Source organism: Heloderma suspectum, chromosome 1 (assembly GCF_057233095.1).
Source record: "Heloderma suspectum isolate Gila_16-S chromosome 1, 16-S_ref, whole genome shotgun sequence".
NCBI classification, from domain to species: Eukaryota; Metazoa; Chordata; class Lepidosauria; order Squamata; family Helodermatidae; genus Heloderma; species Heloderma suspectum.
Genome location: NC_139458.1, coordinates 186,356,793 through 186,378,310, shown reverse-complemented (window position 1 = coordinate 186,378,310; position 21,518 = coordinate 186,356,793). Strand labels below are relative to the sequence as shown.

The following is a 21,518-nucleotide window of genomic DNA, read 5'->3' as shown; positions in this document are numbered from 1 at the left end:
ATTTTAGAATCAAAAGAGTCCTCCCTTCTATCTTACTAATTCCTGCATTTATTACCTAACTTGTACAATTCTCAGCAGGCACTTACAAACTTGGGGATACTGAAGCCTTTGGAATAAAACTGAATTAAACATTGCCTTCAGCTTCTCTGCTTAGAGATATTTTTAAATATGGCAAGTGGTATATAAATCTATTAAATAAAGAAAGAAAATATATCTAGAATAACATGTATATATATCCTTGAATGGTGTGGTGACCATCTAGGGATATCATTGCTAGCTTGTGAAGTAGTAGCTGTCAAATCCCCCCCCACCAAATATAAGACACAAAGAAGGCACGGGTCTACAACTTCATAGGATCGAGTTCTCCTGGTGTATGCATGAAAGCTTTCAACATTGTAGAAGAACACCTTTGAGAAACTCAGCTTTACACTCCAGCAAGTGGATGTTGGTTCATTGAAAGAGTAACACTATATGCATTTTGAGCTAGCAGCAGCAGAAGGAATAAATAAATTCTGAAGAACTTCCATTTATTTATTGTTGCTTTTTAAAAAGTGTATAAAAAGGTAATGCTTGGAGCATCATAACAGTTCATTAAGGGTGTGGAGGATTTTGTCAAGTACTTCAATAAACTTTCAATAGACGTTACCACCACAAAAGAAGAACGTGTGAATCTGTCAGAGATCATGCCCTGAAGCTGCTACTGGTTCAGCATAAGAAGAAGAAGAAAAAAAGACAGGTCCAGAATATGGCCAAGTGGCTACAATTTTAAGCCATTTGTGACTACTTTGTGTGAAGCTGCTCTTAGTGTTTACTGGGCACGGAAGACAACTGTTGTGTAGACCAGGGTGGGCAGAAAGTAGATCTCCAGCAGTTTTGGACTTCAACTCCCATCATTCCTGACCGCTGGCCATGCCAGCAGGGGCTTCTGGAAGTTGAAGTCCAAAACATCTGGAGATCTACCTTCTGTCCTGGTGTCAACTATGGGTAGTACAGCTATTGGTAATATGTATTTGTTAAATCATATAATCATAGAATAGTAGGGTTGGAAGGGGCCTACAAGACCATCAAGTCCAAATCCCACCTATAAAAATGTTTATAGGTGGCTAGGTGCCATACAGTCATAACAGCAAAGGCAGACCTCTGCTCACAGGCTGTCAATCTATAAGGCTCTTACAGAGCAATCCTATACACATCTACTTAGAAATAAATCTTACTGAATTCAATGGGGCTTACTCCCAAGTAGGTAACGGATTGCACTGTTGATGTAATAATAGGAAAAACACTCAATCAAATGCTAAACTAATGTATTTATTTAACTGTTCTGGGATTGCGCTTCATCTATTTCTCAGCAGCAGATACATCAACTGTATACGCAGCTCCCTTCTTGTACTCTAAGCTATCTGCATTTGGATTAAGTGAAGTCTCGTGCTGGCTTTCTGGCCTGATACAATTGCTTCTGCCTGGCTCCTGGGTGGTCTGCAGCTTGCAGCTTCCAAAGGAAATGCCCTTTTGCTGAGCCCATTTGTCTTCCTTGTGCAAGTAGCCTAAAATATGATTGGTAAGAAAAAAAAATCTGGGACCATTTATCACAGCCACCCATATCTAGAGGAAACTATATTAACATGTGCTCTCTGCTGTGTCATTAAATTGAGATTAAAAATAATTTTCATACTACTAGTTTTAATCCACTAACAAAATTAAGGTTATGGATAGGTCAAATTACTTGCTTTCCTATTTGCTAACATTTATTTAAAATCATACAAAAATGGTAAGAATAATTGTTGTTGCAGCCATAAATGCCTTGTGTGTATGTAATCAGACAACCTTCAATTCTATAGCATGGCAAAAGTCTTGTGCCACCTTAAAGACTGATTGTGGCATAAACATTTGTGGACTAGAGCCCACTTCATCACATTCATGAATTATCTTCTTGAAAAAATATATAAACAGTAGAGACAAAAGGTCATGAAGTATAAGAGGTACAGTAGAAATGTGACAATCCTATATAAAACTTAAATGTATACAAGATAAGCACAGTGATTCCATAATAGGTGATAACACAAACTTCCTAATTTTTGTGAACCGCCCAGAGAGGTTCGGCTATTGGGTGGTATAGAAATGAAATGAAATAAATAAATAAATAAATAAATAAATTCCTAGCTTTGCTATGCTATTTTAACACCCGTAATGGGAGAGGAAACCATTGCCTTGATCCTTGTAGGACAACGCAGAAGGGCATTGTTGGCAGGTGATGGCATATATCGTAACAGAGGATGCACAACTATGGGGCCCTTTGGTGTGGCTGATGCTATTAGGTCTTGTAAACATTTTACCTGAACAGACATGGGGCCAGAGTTGCATATGGATTTGTTGTAGTCCCTGTTGGATAGTCTGTTAGTGGTGGTGAGTCGCTTTTTTAGAATCTGAGACTAAGAAGAAGAAACTTGGCAGCTGATATGTTGTCATGGGTAGTCAGACCAGGGACTCCTGCACTCAGTTTCTCACTCAGTCACGAAGCTTACTGGGGCTAGACCTACACTGGTGCTTTTTATCGGTGCTGAAGTGCACTGATCACTGTTGGGGCACATTACGCATTCCATTCCATATACCGCTTTTCTAGCGTTATTTCCCACTTTTTATTGCATATTATCCAAAATATTGCAATAGATGTCATTGTGTGTGTGACGAGGTATACACGTGCAAGAGGGATATAGCATCACCATGATGGGATCGTATTGATATGACATGAGGTGTAGATCTGGGTGTTCTTGGGTCAGTCACTATCTAGTCCTGCTCTCACCTTTTGTCTGTGCGTTTATTGAATGCACGGAAGGGAGGGGGACTGTGTCGGCTGACCCCACCTCCAACCTGCCTGTGTTCGGCCAAACATAAGAATGCATTGGATTTGTACTATCAGGAACCCTGATCTTACCATGGTTCCTGATCATACATACAGCTCCTACATGCCTACAGTTATATATACACATACAGAATCCATTCTTACCTTTGGCTAAACACACAGAAGTCATGGGGCAAGGCCAGTGGGCAGTGATGTAGGGAAGAAAGTTTTCCCACAGAATTTTTTAAAAATGATTTGTTTTCCCACCAAAATGTTTCCATTTCTTAAGTTCATTAGTAACAATGAATGGATGCCAATTGCAGATACAGTATTAGGCAAATACAATAGTGGATGAGTGGTTGTCACCATATCATGCACTGTTCTTTGGGTTGCTTTGGGTTAGTCAACAGTTTTAAGTACCTTTGTTCCCCACCCCTTAAATTTAAACAAATTAAGGAAAGCACATGCTATTGTATTTAAATTTGAACGAGTATCCTAATTAAAATTTCTGCACAATGTAGCATTTAAATCACATTACAGGGCAATCCTAGGCATGTTTAGACAACCCCGCCCCCCCCCCCCGCCCCCCAACTCTCAGCATTCCCCAGCCAGCATGGCTATCTGGGGAATGCTGGGAGTTATAGGTCTTTTTTTCTGTCTAAACATGCCTAGGATTGCACCCTAAGTGTGCTTTAGAGGGCAATCTTATGGTCCCTGGGCAAGCGTCCCAGGGACCATAGGACAGTTTGGAAAACCCTTCTGAGGCTGGCGATAGCACTCCGACCTTGGAAGTGGGAGCTAGAGATCTGACTTCTCTCTCCTGCACGCTTGCAGCCAGCACAGAAAGAATTGTGCCAGCTGCCTTCTGAGGTCAGGAAAGGGGGAGGAGGAGGAAAGGGGGCATTCCAGCGGGGGGGGGGGGAGGTGAGGAGACTAGACAGGCCAGGATATGAGTTATCCTGAGCCTCCTCCCCTCCCACTCTGAAGCACCTTCACTAGATGGGCTAAAAAGCCTGTCTAGTGAAAAACACCCAAAACAGAGGATGAGGAGATGAAGATTGCCTCTGACACTTGAAGCCTCCAAGTTAGGGGGCTTCCAAGTGGTGGGGGCACAATCAATAGGATTAATTTTTTTCCTCTGATTTTCCAGATCAAATGCTAGCAGGGGTGGACAGAAAGTATATCTCCAGATGTTTTGAACTTCAACTCCCAGCATTCCTGACTGTTGGCCATACTGGCAGGGGCTTCTGTGAGTTGAAGTCCAAAACATCTGGAGATCTACCTTCTGCCGCTTCTGGCATAGAAGGACAAATATGAACAAGACCAAGAGGTACTTTTTTTTAGCTTTGTTGTTTACTAAAAGCTACAGAGATTTGCTAAATTAGATCACTCTCAAGGGCAGCTTTCCCCAACCTGGTGCCCTCCAAATGTGTTTATTTCAACTCCCATCAGCCCCAGTCAGCATGGCCAATAGTCAAGAATTCTGGGAGTTGTAGTCCAAAACATCTGGAGTGCACCAGGTTAAGGAATGCTACTTAGGTCATTGGAAAATTTTCCAGTGCAAACTGAAAATTTTCTAATGCAAATTAACATTATTTGCATAGGAATTCCCCCCCCCCCCGCCAATCTTCCATTTAAAATTTTCTGGAAAAAAACACATCACTACCAGTAGGTGCAATCCCGCTCCCCCTCCATGTGTGTAGTGAACACAGGAATATGAAAGTGAGAACAGGGCTTCACTTGCAGCCTAACTTACCTCAAAGGATTGTTGTATGGGTAAAATAGGATGACTCTGAGCTCCTTGGAGGATGGGTAGGATAAAAATATAATAAAATTCATAACCTTCTCATGCTATGCCCCACTACTGCAATGCTGCCCCCAAATCTGTGCTATGTCCAAAGTGCACTGAAATCAGTGCATGAACATCTTCGACAGGACTGCGTATGATGGCCCCAACAGACTCAAGGGACATATCTAGATGATCCACTAAAGGATGTCCCGGCTGTATTTTAGGTTTTACAAGGCGAGTGTTGCAAATCCTCATTCAGGTATGGTACCTACTGCTGTATATCCAGTCCATTTTCAGGGGATGGGGAGCAGACTTGCTGTGGGGCAGCTTCATTTCTTTAAAACTTTTAAATCTTTTGTTCTAGTTTTAGTTATAATTATTTTTCCTTCTTTCTATTAGTGTTTATAGATTATATTATAGGATCTATAATATAGATAATGAAAAAAATCTTAATAAGCTACTGATAGAAGAATTGCATTTTCCCAGCAACAACATATTGGAATTTGAAATCTGGGAAATGTGTATCTTCAAAACAGAAATGCTTTTTTGAGTGAAGACATCTGGATCTCACACACTAAATTAGCAATTGTGCATTTATTGTGGTATAAACTGAAATGGCCCTACATCACTGACTGCCCATGAAAGCCTATGATGCATAAACGATGGTCAAAACTGTATAGTCTAAAGATATGTAGCTGCTTTAGCAGCTTGTACAGAATAGAAAGGCAGTCCAACTCCACCAATCCAAGGCAAATCCTGAGTTTGTTGAGATTTTAGTTAGCTTCAGCCAGACGCAGGCCCTACACAGCTATGTTAAAATGTTATTCTGAATTTGCCTTATTATGATAGATTAACAAGTTTTTATACACCACTGTTTTGCAATGGTTACAGATTTTGGTGGTGTTTTAGCAGTGTCTATACTTCCACTGCCCACCAATGCCTTTGCTGATCAAGGCTAAGTTTGCCTCTGTTGGAACCATTTGGAAAGTTTAGAAAGGTGTATTTCTCAAACTCCAGAAACTAAAAACATGAAACAATAGTCTGGTAAATAAAACAGGAGGCGATAAGATGAAGCACATATTGAAAGGAGACACACAATGAATACTCACTGTCATCTGTCCCAACAATTTATAATTGGATTATCCCAATAATCAATTGAAAGAGGTAACTGAGAGACCTTTCTGGAAAAAAAAAAATCCTATCTCATCCCTAATGGTTTTTCCAAATATCAAATACTTTTTTCCTTCTTCTTCTTCTTCTTTTTTTAAGGAAAGGTACCCAGGTAAGTGGGACCGCGGTGGCTTGGTGGTTAAGACGCTGAACTGCAGACTGGAAGGTCGGCAGGACAGCAGTTCGAGACCCGAGTGCTGCGTGACGGAGTGAGCTCCCGTCTTCAGTCCCAGCGTCTGCCAACCTAGCAGTTTGAAAGCAAGAAATTGCAAGTAGATAAATAGGTACCGCCTCGGCGGGAAAGGTAACAGCGTTCCGTGCACGTAGGTGTTCAGTCATGCCGGTCACATGACCACGGAAGCGTCTTCGGACAGCGCTGGCTCTTCGGCTTAGAAACGGGGATGAGCACCGCACCCTAGAGTCGGACACGACTGGTTAGGGACACCTTTACCTTTACCTTTTTACCCAGGTAAGTAGTTGTGGTTCAGGCTTTCCCGGAATAAAATGTTCAATGTAGTCCAGTTCCAGGAATTCTTGGATGAAACTGATTTTCTGGATCTATTTCAATCTAGTTTCTGGCCTGGACAAACAAACAATGACCTAATTCGCATGTAACACCAACTCATGGGTTGTTCAACCCATGAACGGGCAGGGCTGTGCCAGAGTGAGTGAGTGAGCAGGCCAATAGCTTCAGACCAAGGCAGTAGAAACATATATGGGAAAGAGAAGCTTATTATAAAATAAACCCAGAAAGCAGAAATAAGCAGAAAGTAGGGATAATTGGTTTTTAAAAGTAGATACTGTACATGCATTCAGTGAATAGTAGAGAACATCATAAGAATTCAGACCTTAGAAATAAATACACAGAAGTGCTTATTGTAGCTAGTCTGTGCTCAATGATGCACTTGGAACAAGCTATGCATCTTGTGTAGTTCTAGTTGTCAGGAGTCCATTGACTAAAACAGAACTAGTTGTTTCCTTATGGTCAAAGCAAAATGAGCCTGTAGCCCAGCATTCCTCAACCTGGTGCCCTCCATACGTTATGGATGACTACTCCCAGCATTCCTGACCATTGGCTGTGCTGGCTGGAGCTGATGGGACTTGGTCCAAAACATCTGGAGGACACCAGGTTGGGAAAGGCTGCTCTAATCTCTGTTAGGTTCCCTTTTCCCTGCACTTTCCCCCTTATCTGCTTGCCCTTATGGGGTTCCAGATTAGTGTATGCAAGATAAAACATGTCAGGAAGCCTCGGGGTGGGTTGGGGGGACTTTTCCGCTTCTAATCCTCCCTTCTGACACAGCTTTGAAGTGAATATGTGAGTTACTGGGTTTTGTTACATGTTTGTGTGTATACGCCCTGAGTTTCTTCCTGAAAGAGAACTCAAGGAAGGGCTCAACTCAGGCCTTCTTTTACAGTAAAAGGAATCTCATGTGGGTAATAGTGGGGAAATGCATACAGCAAAGGACCAAAGGCTATTGGTATCACAGTGATCTGCGCCTTCATGTGCCCGTGCTGGTCACACCCGCTACTCTGACAAGAGCATTGTATGTATGAATTGATTTCCCAGAAATAAGAGGAAGGGAAGAAATAATCATTTCTTCGGGCTGATCCTGTCTGGTAGTAACTCAGCAACAAGACAATGACACTTCAGGCTTGCCTAGGGTATTATTGGGCAAAGAACGAATACACTGACTTGAGAGAGCTTTTTCCCCAGATAAGAGAGAATGCCACTTTTAAATATTCAAGCATTAGGAAATTAGCAGCAAGAGGTGGAGGAACAAGCCAACAAATAAAAAGTAATAGAGCCATTTAAAGGCTTTCATTAATAATTAAGAAAATACATATTTTTTTAAAAAAGATATACCAGTATGACCATAAAGACAGCAAATACATGGCTGGTTCCCAACCTTTAATGTCAGATGGAACATGAAAGTACAACCCTTAATTATTGGCAAATATTAGCACAGGCTCCTGGGAGCTCATCATAACGTTTCAAGGTCCGAGTTCATGAAAATTTAAGCAATGTTTAAAATCATGTTAATTTGTTCTTTGTTTCTTCTCCTGCTAGTCTAATTTATTCCAAAGTACTTCGGTTCTCAAACTCGAGATATATTGATCACGCCTATGTAATGCACTGTAATAGCCTGGGGAGAAGATTTTTACAGAGGAAAAATAAAACACATCTTTGTTCTCCTTTGATAATTTATATATAATTTGATGCTTTTGAGAATTTCTAGTTTCCCTTTGGATTGCATCTCTCCTTTCAAGGTTTTGTTTTCCTTCTTGAAGTCTCAGAGATATGGATAGATAAACTCACAAACTCTGATAGTATACATCCTCTTTCTGGATATTATAGGAATTAATGAATGTCAGTCCATGATGATGATTCCAAAGAGAAAAATGTATTTCCCCCATTGGTGTATAAGTGCTCCAGTATAATAGGGAACTTGACTCTCACTTTATGGTTGCAATCCTGTACCCACAAGCCTGGGAGTAAGCCCCCTGAACTCAACGGGAGTTACTTCTGAGTAAACATACATAGGATTGCACTATTGTGGGCATAAGATCAGATGAAGCTTCATTTAGAATCAAAGTCTTTGCAAAGTCAAATTAAGGATTCATAAGTGTGATAATACTGTGGTTTGCTTACACAACCACAATTTAGAGGATGTTATCTGGAGAAACAAGATATAACAACTTTTCTGTTGTTTACTTATTCCAGGATGAGTGAGAAGTAATTTAACTTACCAGAGCTGTCAGTGCTCTTTCAGCTTATGCCAGGGGTCCATCCTCAAACATTTTGGGTTGATGAGCATATTTGGAATTTTGAATGTTGTGGCTGCTCTCACAAAATGGCTGCTAGGGGGAGGGCTTGCCCATTCATAAAATGGCTGCCATGATGGGCATGGCCAGATACAAGACACTCATTTTCCAGGAGGCAAACTGGTGAGAGTAAAAGAAAAGTAACCTGCCCAAGAACCCAAGTATAATGCAGAGGTGTGGGTCTGAGCTCCAAAACACAAAAACACTCTTTTGAAGGCAAAGTTTTCTACTCCAACACCCATTTCACACAAAACAAACTGATGAGGTTCAGAGACAAGTAACTTAGCAGATAAACTGTGTACAAGGCGGTGGGGTGTATGTGTTTCTCAGCCCCAAATGCCAAATCATATATTTGCCTGTACAAAGCACAACAAAATGAGCACCTCACATAGGGCAAAGTGGTGATGCTCAGAGAAACACCCCCCCCCCGCACACAAACCAGAGTGTCCAGGTTCAGACATCACACTAACAACCTACAAACAGGGTAATCACCTGCTGTTAATTGAAAGTGGAAGCAAAAAGCACAATGGAGGCAATGTGCTCACTTGCTCCCGCTTATGCCCAACAACTCATGGTTTAAACAACCCATGGGTTGTCGTTACATGCGAATCAGCTCTATAACTGAATGTTTGTGATTGTGAGCAACCCCTTGGTCAGATCTTATAGCATTGCCTAAATATTACCCTCAAAAGTTTGCAATTGTTACAAAAGAAAATGCATTTTAGATCTATGAAGTCTAGTAAAAGGTGTCCCCAACCAGCTGTGTCTGACTCTAGGGTGTGGTGCTCATCTCCATTTCTAAGCTGAAGAGCCAGCGCTGTCCGAAGACGCTTCCGTGGTCATGTGGCCGGCATGACTGAACACCGAGGTGCACGGAACACTGTTACCTTTCCTGCCGAAGCGGTACCTGTTTATCTACTTGCAATTTCTTGCTTTCGAACTGCTAGGTTGGCAGAAGCTGGGACTGAAGACAGGAGCTCACCCCGTCACGCAGCACTCAGGTCTCGAACTGCTGTCCTGCCGACCTTCCAGTCTGCAGTTCAGCGTCTTAACCAGTAAGCCACCGCAGCCCCATGAAGTCTAGAGACCTCTAGAGACCACCTTAAAACTCATACTCTCAGTCCTCACTCGTTTTCATGGCTAGAAAAATAATCAAAGCATGAACCATCATGGCCAGCATCAGTGAATCAGGATCTTGGTTACATAAGAAGTCACCTCTTCTGCTATGCCACACAGCGGTCTCTCTAATACCAGGCAAGTGCTCCCATATGCATATTTCATTTGTAGGACAGATCTGTAGGGTGGCAACAGCAGCCCCACAACTGTAGAGTTTCTTCCTCTGAAGATTTACTAAAGCATGAACCCAAACGACTTTTCAAAGTACTCCAAACTGCTCTGATTTTGTATTTTAGTGTCAGTGCCAAGTGAGATATGCCCATTTGCCTTCAGCAGGAGGCACAAATAAGTGAATAGTAGTGCAATGGTTAGAACAGTGCTTTTCAGCTATATGTCCAGTGGCTGAATTCTGAAAATCAAATTTTTGAAGTTGAGCCATTTGTATTACATTACACATTTGTATCTTCTAATCCTCACTTGGCTCTTCGATTGTTCCAGGGTCTCTCCCTTTGCCTTCCCTCACTAGAAGATCTTTTCTCTTTCATTTTGCAGTGGTTCTTCCCTGCCCTGTTTTATTTACATTTTAAAACTTTGCTTCTGTTGTTCCTTTTTCTTTTATTTTTCCACTCACCCTTCTTGCAGCTTGGAGTTCTTTTTTTTTTCTTTTTCTTTCCCCCTCCAACTCAATTCTTCTCTGCTGGGAAATCATCCCACTCTGACACCATATAAAGAGCATGAGAGAAAGACCAGCAGCCATCTTGTGGTAGAAACTGAAGTGCCTTTCCCTGAGGAGATGATAGGTCCTCCTTTATGGAACTCCACCTCTCCTTCCTATTCTCCATTTAACCCATGAAGACCCATAATGGCATCACGCCACAAAAAGCACTAGATTAGAAACAGGACCAAGTTCTAAATGAAATGGCCTGGCAAGAAGCCATGAAGGAAACACCAGCAGCCATCTTGAACTAAAAACTAAAGCACCTTTCCCTGAGCAGATGACAGGCCCTCCTTTATTGAACTCCACCTCTCCTTCCTATTCTCCCTTTAACCCATGAAGAAGCATAACGGTATCATGCTACAAAAAGTTCTGGATTAGAAACAGGGCCAAACATGCCCCTAGAGCAAATGGCGATCCCTGGCAAGGAGACTCCTCAGCATTCCCCTCTATTTGTTCAACTTTGGAATGCCTTTTAAAAATTCATTTCATAACATATGCACAATTTGCATGATTTTATCCCAGTCATACAAGACGATACATTTGCATTCATGGATCTGATCACAATCATGCACAAGCACACCATTGGTTGAATGGGCCCATATGTTGTACACTTTCTCACAAATAAAACAACAGCAAATGTGAACACAGTGCTGGCCATGCAGGTCAGCGTTGCCAGACTGAACTGTTTTTATTTCAGCGGTTGAGTGGATAGTTAGAGCAGATAGCCTGTGACAGATACCGCCTGAGCAGATCGTCCCAGGCAGCCACCTGGGTCACTGCTCTTAAATCGGGTATTGGTTAGAAGGATGCCCAAGTAGTACATAGGGAAGCCATGCAAGCAGCATGATTTTTTTTATCCAGGTTCTCTGGAAATAATAGCTCTATTCAAGCATTTGCCTGAACGCACGAGGGCTAAAACTATTTAGGGGATTGGGGCTATGCATGCTAGCCCTGCCCCCAGCATCCCAACCCCACTGAATGGTAAGGTCTGAAGGAACATTCTACCCACATTCACTTGAACATGAGTAAAACTATGGGTTTGGGGACCCTGAACAGAACTAATATGGGCTACACATCCTGTTTGCCAGAGATGGGGAACATCTGGCATGTGGAGATTTTTCATCTGGCCTGCTAGGTTTCCCTCCCAGGCCCCACCCCTCTCCCAATGCTAAAGAAAGGTAGCATTTCTCTAGCACCCAGGAGTCCCTTTCTCCATGCTTCTCTGTGCATGAAGGGGAGTCCTTTCTTCATGCTGAAAGAGTCACGGTGTCTCTCTCTGCACAAAAAAAGGGACCCGTTTGATGTCAGGGGATGGGGCTTCAAGGAAGGGGCAGGGCTTCAGGAGCGAGGGGGTGGGGCTTCAGGACAGGCCCACCCCCTGACATCATCCAGCCCCGGTGGGTGATCGGGAACCAAATTTGGCCCCAGGGTCCAGAACAATTTCCCTCCCCTGTCCTATGCTAGTTAAACCAGGAAACCTCAACAACTACCTCCTCCAAGATATTCTACCAGCAGTAGGCCTATCTGATGTTCATTATTTCAAAATAATGTGTCTCTCTTGAACCAGAATAAGTCAGCATAAGTCAATGACAAATGCCCTTTCTTTCAGGGCACCCAGTTTCTAGGAGTCACTTTATACTGACTAGTAGTCAATGCATCACAGATACTGTTAGATCTCTCTCTGAAAAGACAGCAGAACTTGGCCCCTTCTAAATAGCAAAACAATAACAATGCGGTTATTAGACTATGGCTGAATCTACACATAGCAGTTTTACTGTTATCATACTGAAATGATAACTGTTGATGCACTTGGCACCAGTGGGCACCAATAGTTACCACTGCAGTATGATAACGGTATAACTGCTATGTATAGATGCAGCCTATGATCAGCTCTCCAGGCACCCACCCCTATCTACCGCTTAAGGTAACAGGCTTTAGTTCAGGAATTCCCAGTCTGTGAACTGATGGTGTGATATGGGAAATAAATTTATTAAATGGGTTCCCGAGAGGCAGAATTACTGACCCACAGAACATAGTGCCCGCTGCCTCTCTCAGGATTCACTGTTTTGCATTACCTGCCTCCTTGCAAGGAGCATCTGCTGAAGGCAGGTAATAGTGCTACATCTCCTGTGATTGGTGCATTCAATTACTCCTCATATAGAGCTGTAGCAGAATTATCCATTCTCAGAGGAGGCTACCCATCATTTCTCTGCATGATTCACTGCTCTGGTCTTGCCTCCTGCAAATCAGCCTTTGCTAGAGACGGGTAATGCTGCTGCGTCTTGTGCAACTAGACATTCAATTACTCCCCATACGCAAAATTACCGACCCTCAAAGGAGGCTACCCATTGCATCTTGACGTGAATCACTTTGGGCTTGCTTCCAGCCTGTTGAGCAGACCAGTGACTCATGAAGAAACACAGAAGATGGGCTCCTCTGAAGGTGCTCTCTAAACATGCCTACAGTCTAATTCAGGAAAAAGTGAGACTTAGAAGTTTGGGAGATATTGATGAGCTTTGTATATGATATTTAACATTAAAAAGACCTTTCCACAACAACATAACAGTAATAGTATATCTGATAACTTCGAAGCCGTTGAGAGAAAGGTTTTTCTTTAATTTCTCCAAAAAAATCCCAGCTGTTTAATCACTCCAGATTCCCTGCAACAGCAGCCAACTAGAGTATTGTTTACTCAGATGGAGCATGTTCATAGAGCCAAAGAATGCTAAAGAAATTCATTAGAGTGGCGCTTTGATGTCATGTGCATCCCAGAATCTGTAGCACACACTACTACAACCCAGAGAGATGCCTTTTGTTTATAACCTCTAAACAGAACCATTTGAATACACATTCACACACATGCTCTCTGAAGGATTTGTAACAGAAGCCATGCATTTCCCTCCGCATGGTTTCATGACTTATGGCTTCATTTTGGACCCTGTAGTTTTGTGAGGAACCACATGCTTTAAATTACAAAGCACACTAAGCAGATCACACATTTTTCAATATGGTGTTTAAAGGCTCTTTCTTTCTTTGCTGCCTCATACATTATGTTTATTAGGAGTCTTTAAGGTGCCACAGGATGCTTTCTTGTTCTCCTCATAGTTTCCATAGATTTTTTTTCTCTGTACTCAAGTGTGTGTATGCGTTTTGGAGTGGTGTGTGTGTGTGTGTGTGTGTGTGTCTGTCTGTCTGTCCATCCATCATGTGTTAGAATCTAGATCAGGGTGGGCAACACTTGCCTCTGTCCTTTTTTGTGGCCCTCACCATCCCTGAAATTACAGCTATGCTGAATTTTCACTGAATCTTGGTGATGGGGACAAAAAAGGCCCATTTTCCATTTAAAGCAAGGTGCACACTCCCTGCTTTTTCTGCTGCCACACCAATTTGGTGTCAATTTGGTGGTGCAGCAATTTTGGCAGTGGGGTGAATTATGGTGGGTTCTAGGGGAGAGGGTTGGAAACTGGCCCCCGGACGTTCAGAAATTGCCCTCTCTTATTCTGGCTTATGAGCTGGAATAGTATAGTGCAGGAGTGGGAAACCTATTTTGGCCCAAGGGCCATAGGGAACCTCCCAGGGGCTCCATGCCAGAGGTGGATATCCCATGCAAAAGTGGGCAGAGTCAAAGCATAAATGGGTGGGGCCAACCCACATTTTCCAAGCCTAAATGCAGTGCCGGGGGTGGGGGGATGTTGCAACTGGAGAAGGGTGAGATTAACCCTTCCAAGCTGATGCTCTGACTTAGATTCCTGCATTCAGCAGGGGTTTGGACTCGATGGTCTTATAGGCCCCTTCCAACCCTACTATTCTATGATTCTATGAATTGCAGTGCAGGGGAGGACAATTTGAAGGGGGTTGCATTGGGGAGGGTTTACTCTTCCCTCCCCAGTTGCAACTCCCCCAAATTGCCTTCCTGTGCTGCAAATAGGCTTGGAGAAAGCCTTCCACTGGAGCCAATGGAAGACTTTTTCCAAGCCTAATCACTGCGGGATATGGGGTGAGGAGGGGAAGTCGTAGGCTAGAGGGGGAAGCTCTGTGGGCCACATCTGGCCCATGGGCTGGAGATTCCCCACCCATGGCATAGTGGCTAAGAGACTGAGCTATGAATCAGGAAGTCCCCAGTTTGAATCTCATCTCTGCCATGAACTGTCTAGGCAAGACACTAAGTCTCAGCCTAAGATCCCTTCCCCATCTGCAATATGGGTATGATAATACTCTAATACTTAACTACCGCAGAAGGTTGTTTAGGAATTATGACAGTTAAAAGCACTATATGAATGCATCATCATCATCATCATCATCACAACAATAATAATTCAAAACATAAGAAAGCTGAAATTCTGTGTACAGTGATCTGTGAGGAAGCCCCATTGAAGAGAGTGGAAATTCCTTCTGAGTTAACATGCATCGGATTGAGTTGCAAACCTGTTCGTTTTTTAGTTGACACAATATTCTTTGTACAAATGCAAAGTAGGAACATAGCCAACAGATATTTTAGAACATGTGCATCATATGGATATACTTGTCAGGGAGCCAGGATTGGTGGCTATGCCCTGTTGAATGCATGGTTGGTCCACTCTCCAGAAGCAGCCCTTAAATAAAGACTACTGTAATGGACCATTAAGGAAACACCATCAAGCAGCAGGTTTTTCAAAACTCTAGGAAGCAAGTTTTATTTTTATTTTTTACTTGGAACACCAGAATAGTATGACCCATAACAATATCACTGAAATTGTTTGAGAAGCTCAAATGAACGCTAAAACATTTCCCTTGGAGAGTAATGTTTTAATTATTAAATAGTCTGTGAAAACAAGGGGAAGAGAGATATTAGAATTTGTTGCTTGTCTTCAGGAGTAGTCCCCACTTGGCCATGGAAGCTCACTGGGTGACTTTGGGCCAGTCACAGACTCTCAGCCCAACCTACCTCACAGGGTTGTTGTTGTGAGGATACAACGGTGAGGAGGAGGATAATGTAAGCCGCCTTGAGTTCCTTGCGAGAGGGAGAAAGGCGGGGTATAAATGCAATAAATAAATAAATAAACCTACTTGATCAGTTTAAATTCTGAGCATCATCCACAAAACTTGATCTAAAGATACAGGCCACCTTCACACCTTGGGTTTTTTAGCAGGATCATTCCTCTTTAATCACTGGTTTTCGCAGGAGCTTTAAATGACACTGCTGCTCTCCTGCTGCTATCTCACAACGTCCCCTCCCTCTTCCCGTGTTCTCTGAGAATGGGGAAAACCCGGCATTTTCTGTGCTTGCAATTGAAATTGCCATTTCCCCGCTGTGTATTTCCCCTTTAGCGCTTTGTCCCACTTTGCGTGTGCATGTGCTAGGGGGTGTTGCTGGGCGGTGTTGAATAACATTGTCATGACAACAAATTGGTGGGAGGGTGGGGGCAAGTCACTGACCATGCTTTCAGTGACTGTTTCTGCCTCTCTCCTAATCCGCTACCTGCGTTTGAAGTCGTCTGGGGGGGCGGGCTGTTAGGGATGGCTTGGTGCATTGATTGTATACAAGTCCGTTTGTGGATTTCTTACTTCATAGAAGAGAAGAGAAGAGAACAGAAGAGAAGAGAAGAGAAGAGAAGAGAAGAGAAGGGTTGGAAGGGGCCTACAAGGCCATCGAGTCCAACCCCCTGCTCAGTGCAGGAACCCAAGTCAGAGCATCCCTGACACATGGCTGTCCAGCCTCGTCTTGAATGCCTCCAGTGTGGGAGAGCCCACTACCTCCCTAGGTAATTGGTTCATTGTTGTATTGCTCTAACAGTCAGGAAGTTTTTCCTGATGTTCAGCCGGAATCTGGCTTCCTGTATCTTGAACCCATGATTCCGTGTCCTGCCCTCTGGGATAATACAGAAGAGATCCTGGCCTTCCTCTCTGTGACAACCTTTCAAGGACTTGAAGAGCGCTATCCTATCTCCCCTCAGTCTTCTCTTCTCAAGGCTAAATATGCCCAGCTCTTTCAGTCTCTACTCATAGGGCTTTGTTTCCAGACCCCTGATCCTCTTCGTTGCCCTCTTCTGAACCCTCTCCAGTTTGTCTGTATCCTTCTTAATGTGCGGTGCCCAGAACTGCACACAGTACTCAAGATGAGGCCTAACGATTCTACTACCTGCACTTGAACTGTAAAGTGGTTAACCATCCCAAATCAAAGATCACTTTGAATTTTGTTTCTGTCTTCCAGGGTATTAGCTATCCTGCCCAATTTTGTGTCATCTGCAGATCTGATAAGCATTCCCTGCACCTCCTCATCCAAGTCATTAATAAAAATGTTGATGAGCACTGGGCCCAGGACTGAGCCCTGCGGTACCCTGCTCGTTATCTCTCCACAGTTTGAGAAAATCCCATTGATAAGCACTCTTTGAGTCTGATTCTGTAGCCAACTGTGGATCCACTGGATCATTGTTTCATCTAGCCCACTTTGAGCTAGTTTGCTCATCAGGATATCATGGGGCACTTTATCAAAAGCTTTGCTGAAGTCGAGGTATATGATGTCCACAGCATTCCCATAGTCCACAAGGGAGGTTACTTGATCAAAAAATGAGATCAGATTTGTCTGGCAGGATTTGTTCTTGACAAATCCATGTTGGCTTCAAGTAATCACTGCATTGTTTTCAAGGTGCTTAGAGACTGATTGCTTTATAATCTGCTCTAGAATTTCCCAGGGATTGATGTCAGACTGACAGGTCTATAGTCCCCAGGTTCCTCCTTTTAGCCTTTTTTGAAGATAGGGACAACATTAGCCCTCCTCCAATCATCTGGTACTTCACCCGTCCTCCATGATTTCTCAAACAGAATAGACAGTGGTTCTGAGAGTTCCTCTGTCAGTTCCTTTATTACTCTAGGATGCAGTTCATCTGGCCCTGGAGATTTGAACTCATTCAAAGTAATTAGGTGTTCCTTGACCACTCTTCTCGTAGCTGTAGGCCTTGGTTTCATTGCCTCTGCTTGGCTGACCTTCAGTCTCTTGCTCGCTCTCATGCAGGTTCTCCTGTAATTCTTCCTCTGCAGGCTGTCCTCCAGTCTCATCCTCAAGTACCTGGAAACAGTTCCATAGTTCCAATGCTCCCACTGGTGTAGAGTGGCTTCTAGTTCTTCTTGCTCCTGTCACCCTTTCCCAAGAAGTATCCTCTACTTCAATTTCCCCCACCTCAGCATTTTCAGCATTTTCTTCTTTTGCATCAGCTTGCTGTTGCTCTTCTAGCTTCTGTTCTTCACTTTGCTGCTGTAGTTCCACCATTCTGTCCAAGAACTCTTTGTGTTCTCTTATTCCCTGGAGGATCAACACTCGCTGCTCCAGCTTACTTTTTCTTCCAACAGCCTGATCAACTTGCACTTGTTGCACATGTAGGCCATGTTGATCTCAGGCAAGAAAACAAACATTGCACAGACCTTGCAGGTCACCACCACTGGAGAGTCTTTTCTTTGTATAGTCTCTGTTCCCTTTATGTTTCTATAATACAATCAATCCCTTTCTGATTGTACTGGAATCGCCTGGGCTTTGTCCTCTATTCACTGGAGGTTAACAACAGAGTCCCATACCGCACCTTGAATTATTTATGTTATACGAGGGATCCCTATACTTATACCTGGCAAATATTTCCAAAAACTCAATGCTTTGTTTCATAAATTCTTTTCAGGTTCTTCTCCACCAAGAATATCTTTAAAAAGGATGCAACTTCCTATTAATGAAGGTGGGTTCGGTTTTCCGGAGCTATGTACCAGCAGGCCTATTTGCTGTCCTCTACTAAATTTTGGTCTTTCCCACTCAAATTAGATTTTCCTCTGTGGACAGTATTGGAATCTTCTTGTCTGGTGCTCTCTTTAAATGGATGGCATTAGGTTCTTGGCATATTCAGGTAGACAGAGCTTCTCCCACAATTTTGGCAGTTAGGGAAGTCTGGCGTATAATGTCACGTCAATTACAGTTTGATCCATGCCAAATTGACCTTATGGGGAAATCCAGATTTAAGAATTGGCAAGAAAATGTTTTTATGGCAGACCTGGACAGATAAGATGATCTTTACTTTAGATCAATTAGTAGGGCTTGAAGATGGGTTTTTGGTATTTTCAGTTTTGCGAGATCAATTTGATCTGCCAGCTTCAGCGGAATGGCAATATTTGCAACTGAAACATTTGTTTGTATCTAGATTCAGTCCTGCTGCTTTTACTGCCTCGGAGTCTCCTTCGCTATTGGAAATACTTATTGAATGGACTGCCGTTTGGGGGTCTGTGTTGGACATTTCAATGGATCTTCGGTTATGCCTTATTCAGCAGAAGCTTTTGTTTCAGGTCTATTGGACGCACAATGTCTTTTTAGTAAAGGCTTGTCAAATTTGGCTAATTGTTGGAGGTGTAATGCAGCCAATGCTTCTTCTATTCATACGTTTTGGAAATGCCCAATGGCCGCCTCCTTTTGGGAGGAAGTCATTGTATCGATAAATTTTGTATTGGAAAGCTCTTTAATATTTACTGATGTAAATATTCTCTTAAAATACTTACTTGCTTCTTGGAATGTAACACATGGTCAGCGTAAATGGATTTTTTGTGCCCTTTTGGTTGCTAAAAGACTGATACTACAATATCAGAAAGATAAAACCTCACTGCCTATAATGCAATGGACTGAAGATTTAACAACACTAGCAACATTTGAAAGAGTGGTATATAGGCGTAACTTGCAAATGGACTTATATGTGGATATTTGGTCTGCTTTTACCGAAGTTTATCTCTAACCTTTTTTTCTCTCTTCCTTTCCCCCCCAAATATTGTAATGTTAGAAACTGAGGATTTTGAATATGTTTTGGTATTTTTTATTTCACTTTTTCTTTTTCTTTTTAGGGTTTGTAATGTCTTTCAGTTTGGTTTGTTTTGTAAAAAAATTCTCAATAAAAGATTAATAATAATAATAATAATAATAATAATAATAATAATAAACAGAGTCCCACTAGTGTGGAAGTGTGTGTTACAAGAAAAATAATTTTAAAAGTTTAAAAAAATGTTAGGGGCCTCCCCCTTGACCTCCCCTGACAAACTCCTGTTTGCTCTCCCTGTTCACTCGCTCCTGTTTGACCTCCCCTGACAAACTCCTGTTTGCTCTGATCACTCGCTCTCTGGGAGCTTGCTTGCTTATATAGCCCCTAGACCAGCTGGAGCAGCTTCCTCTGCCCTGCTCTACTCAGCTAGGAGGCGGGAAACTTCTGTAGCTGGGAACCTGGAAATCAGCATACCCTTCAAACTCAGTAGCGCAAGCAATATCCTGCATTGCTTGTGCTACTCCATCACACACTGACATATTTAGCAGAGAAGGACTAGCAGCACCAGCAACCTTGGGGTAAGCCACCGAGAAGACTCTCTCTCCCTCGCCACAAAGTAAGAAGAAGGAGCGGGGCAGGGGACCAGCTCCCATAGCCCACTATCCCAGTCACTAGAATGGCTTCCAACTTTCCTCCTGCTGTGGAGGAGTAGAGGGCTGGGCAGAGCTATCAAACATGTTACAGGAACCAATGATCAGTGGGGGGGGCCCAGCAGCCCCCTTCTGTCCCGATTTTTCCATGCAGCTCTGCCCAGCCGTGGAAAGGTATAGACAGAGGAATGCTGTCAAGGGCCCCTTGGAGGGCTCTCTCAGTCTAATCTAGTAGCCAAGTCCAGACACAGACAAAGGGATTCCTTTCAAAGCTTTATTCTTCTTTTATAACTTAACAACTATACCGTTTGCAACTAGATCTGAGCAGCACAGTACCTATGCCCTAAGTTGGAACAGTTGGTCCTCATTTGAAAGGGAATTACTGGCAGACCCCTGAACTTAAGGACTAGGGAGAGTCCCTCCCCTTTTCCCTTGGATCCTCTGGGCGCAGCCGTTGTTTGCGCGCCAACCGGGCACTACGCCTCCTTTCCGCGCCCTCCATCTGGCGCCGCTCTCTGCGTCTGCGTTGCGCATCCACCAAGTCTGCTATCTGTGCCTGGTCACTCCCTGGACTGCTAACTAAACTAGGAATGCTGGTGGGAGGAATCTCCGTCAGCTGTTGGTCCTGGGAAAGAGGAGCACGCTCCTCTCCCAGGAGCGACTGCTCTTCCTCAGAATCAGAACTACTCTGGGATTCTATGGGCTCAGTGTCCACCCTGACAGATGCGCTATGAGAGATGCCTGTATACAGGGCCAGTCTAAATGCCAGAAAGGATCCAAAATCAAAAGGACTATAGTGGGATTGTAGCAGCCATATCGGGGGTCAGACTAAGTAGTCTCATGCAGTCTCATGCTTCATGTTCTTGCTGAGCTCTTGCTCTCTGAAATATATGTTTGTAAGCTGATGAGACACAGGAATTTCTTATCATGTCAACAAAGGCTAAGGTCATAGTGATATGTATATCATGTTCTCTGCTGTTCTCTGCTTATCATGGCTACCCTATAACCCATTTCTTGTATTATAAACAATGGTGCTAAGAGAGGAAATGCTGAATACTGCAAACCCACACAGAAAGGGGTGGGGGAGATTTTACATATGTGTCATAATGTCTATAAAAACAATGTGCTGATGGAAATCGGGGCTTTTGGCTCTTTGGAAGTGATTCCAGCCTTAAGCCCGCGCGTTAAATAAAGAAAAACTCTTTTTCCTTCACTCTGTGGTCTCTCTGACTCTGAGTTCTGCAACATAAATGGTGCCGTGACTCGGATGTGGCAGGCGCTGAGACAGAGAGGTGGCAGTTGCCTGCTCTTAATCGCCGCACCGGGAGGGAGGGCTCGGTGCACGCCTCCCTTTCTTGGCGCCACCGACCTTTTTGTCGGGTGAATGGGAGAAAGCCTGCGCCGGGACCACCCAAACGGCAGCGAGCGACAAGAGAACCTTGGGAAGCGGGGGAAGGAACTTGGGCCCTGCCCATACTGCAGCTGCAATTGAGCTGAAACCCACATTGGAAGCCTTCAGGAGAAAGGCAAGTATATGGAGTAAAAAGAGGGCCCCGCCTTTAGGAAAAAGGCCACTGGGCAGAAAAAAAGAGGGCCCCGCCTTATGAAGAAGGCCAGTGTTAAAGAGGGCCCCGCCTTTAGGAGAAAGGCCACT

At 43.4% G+C, this 21,518-nt stretch overlaps 1 protein-coding gene across 1 annotated transcript in view; it reads right to left on the bottom strand.

The window, feature by feature from the left end:
- MYO3B (myosin IIIB) overlaps positions 1 to 21,518 on the bottom strand; it is a 331,093-nt gene that overhangs the window by 33,568 nt on the left and 276,007 nt on the right. The gene's annotated exons all lie outside the window — the stretch shown is intronic.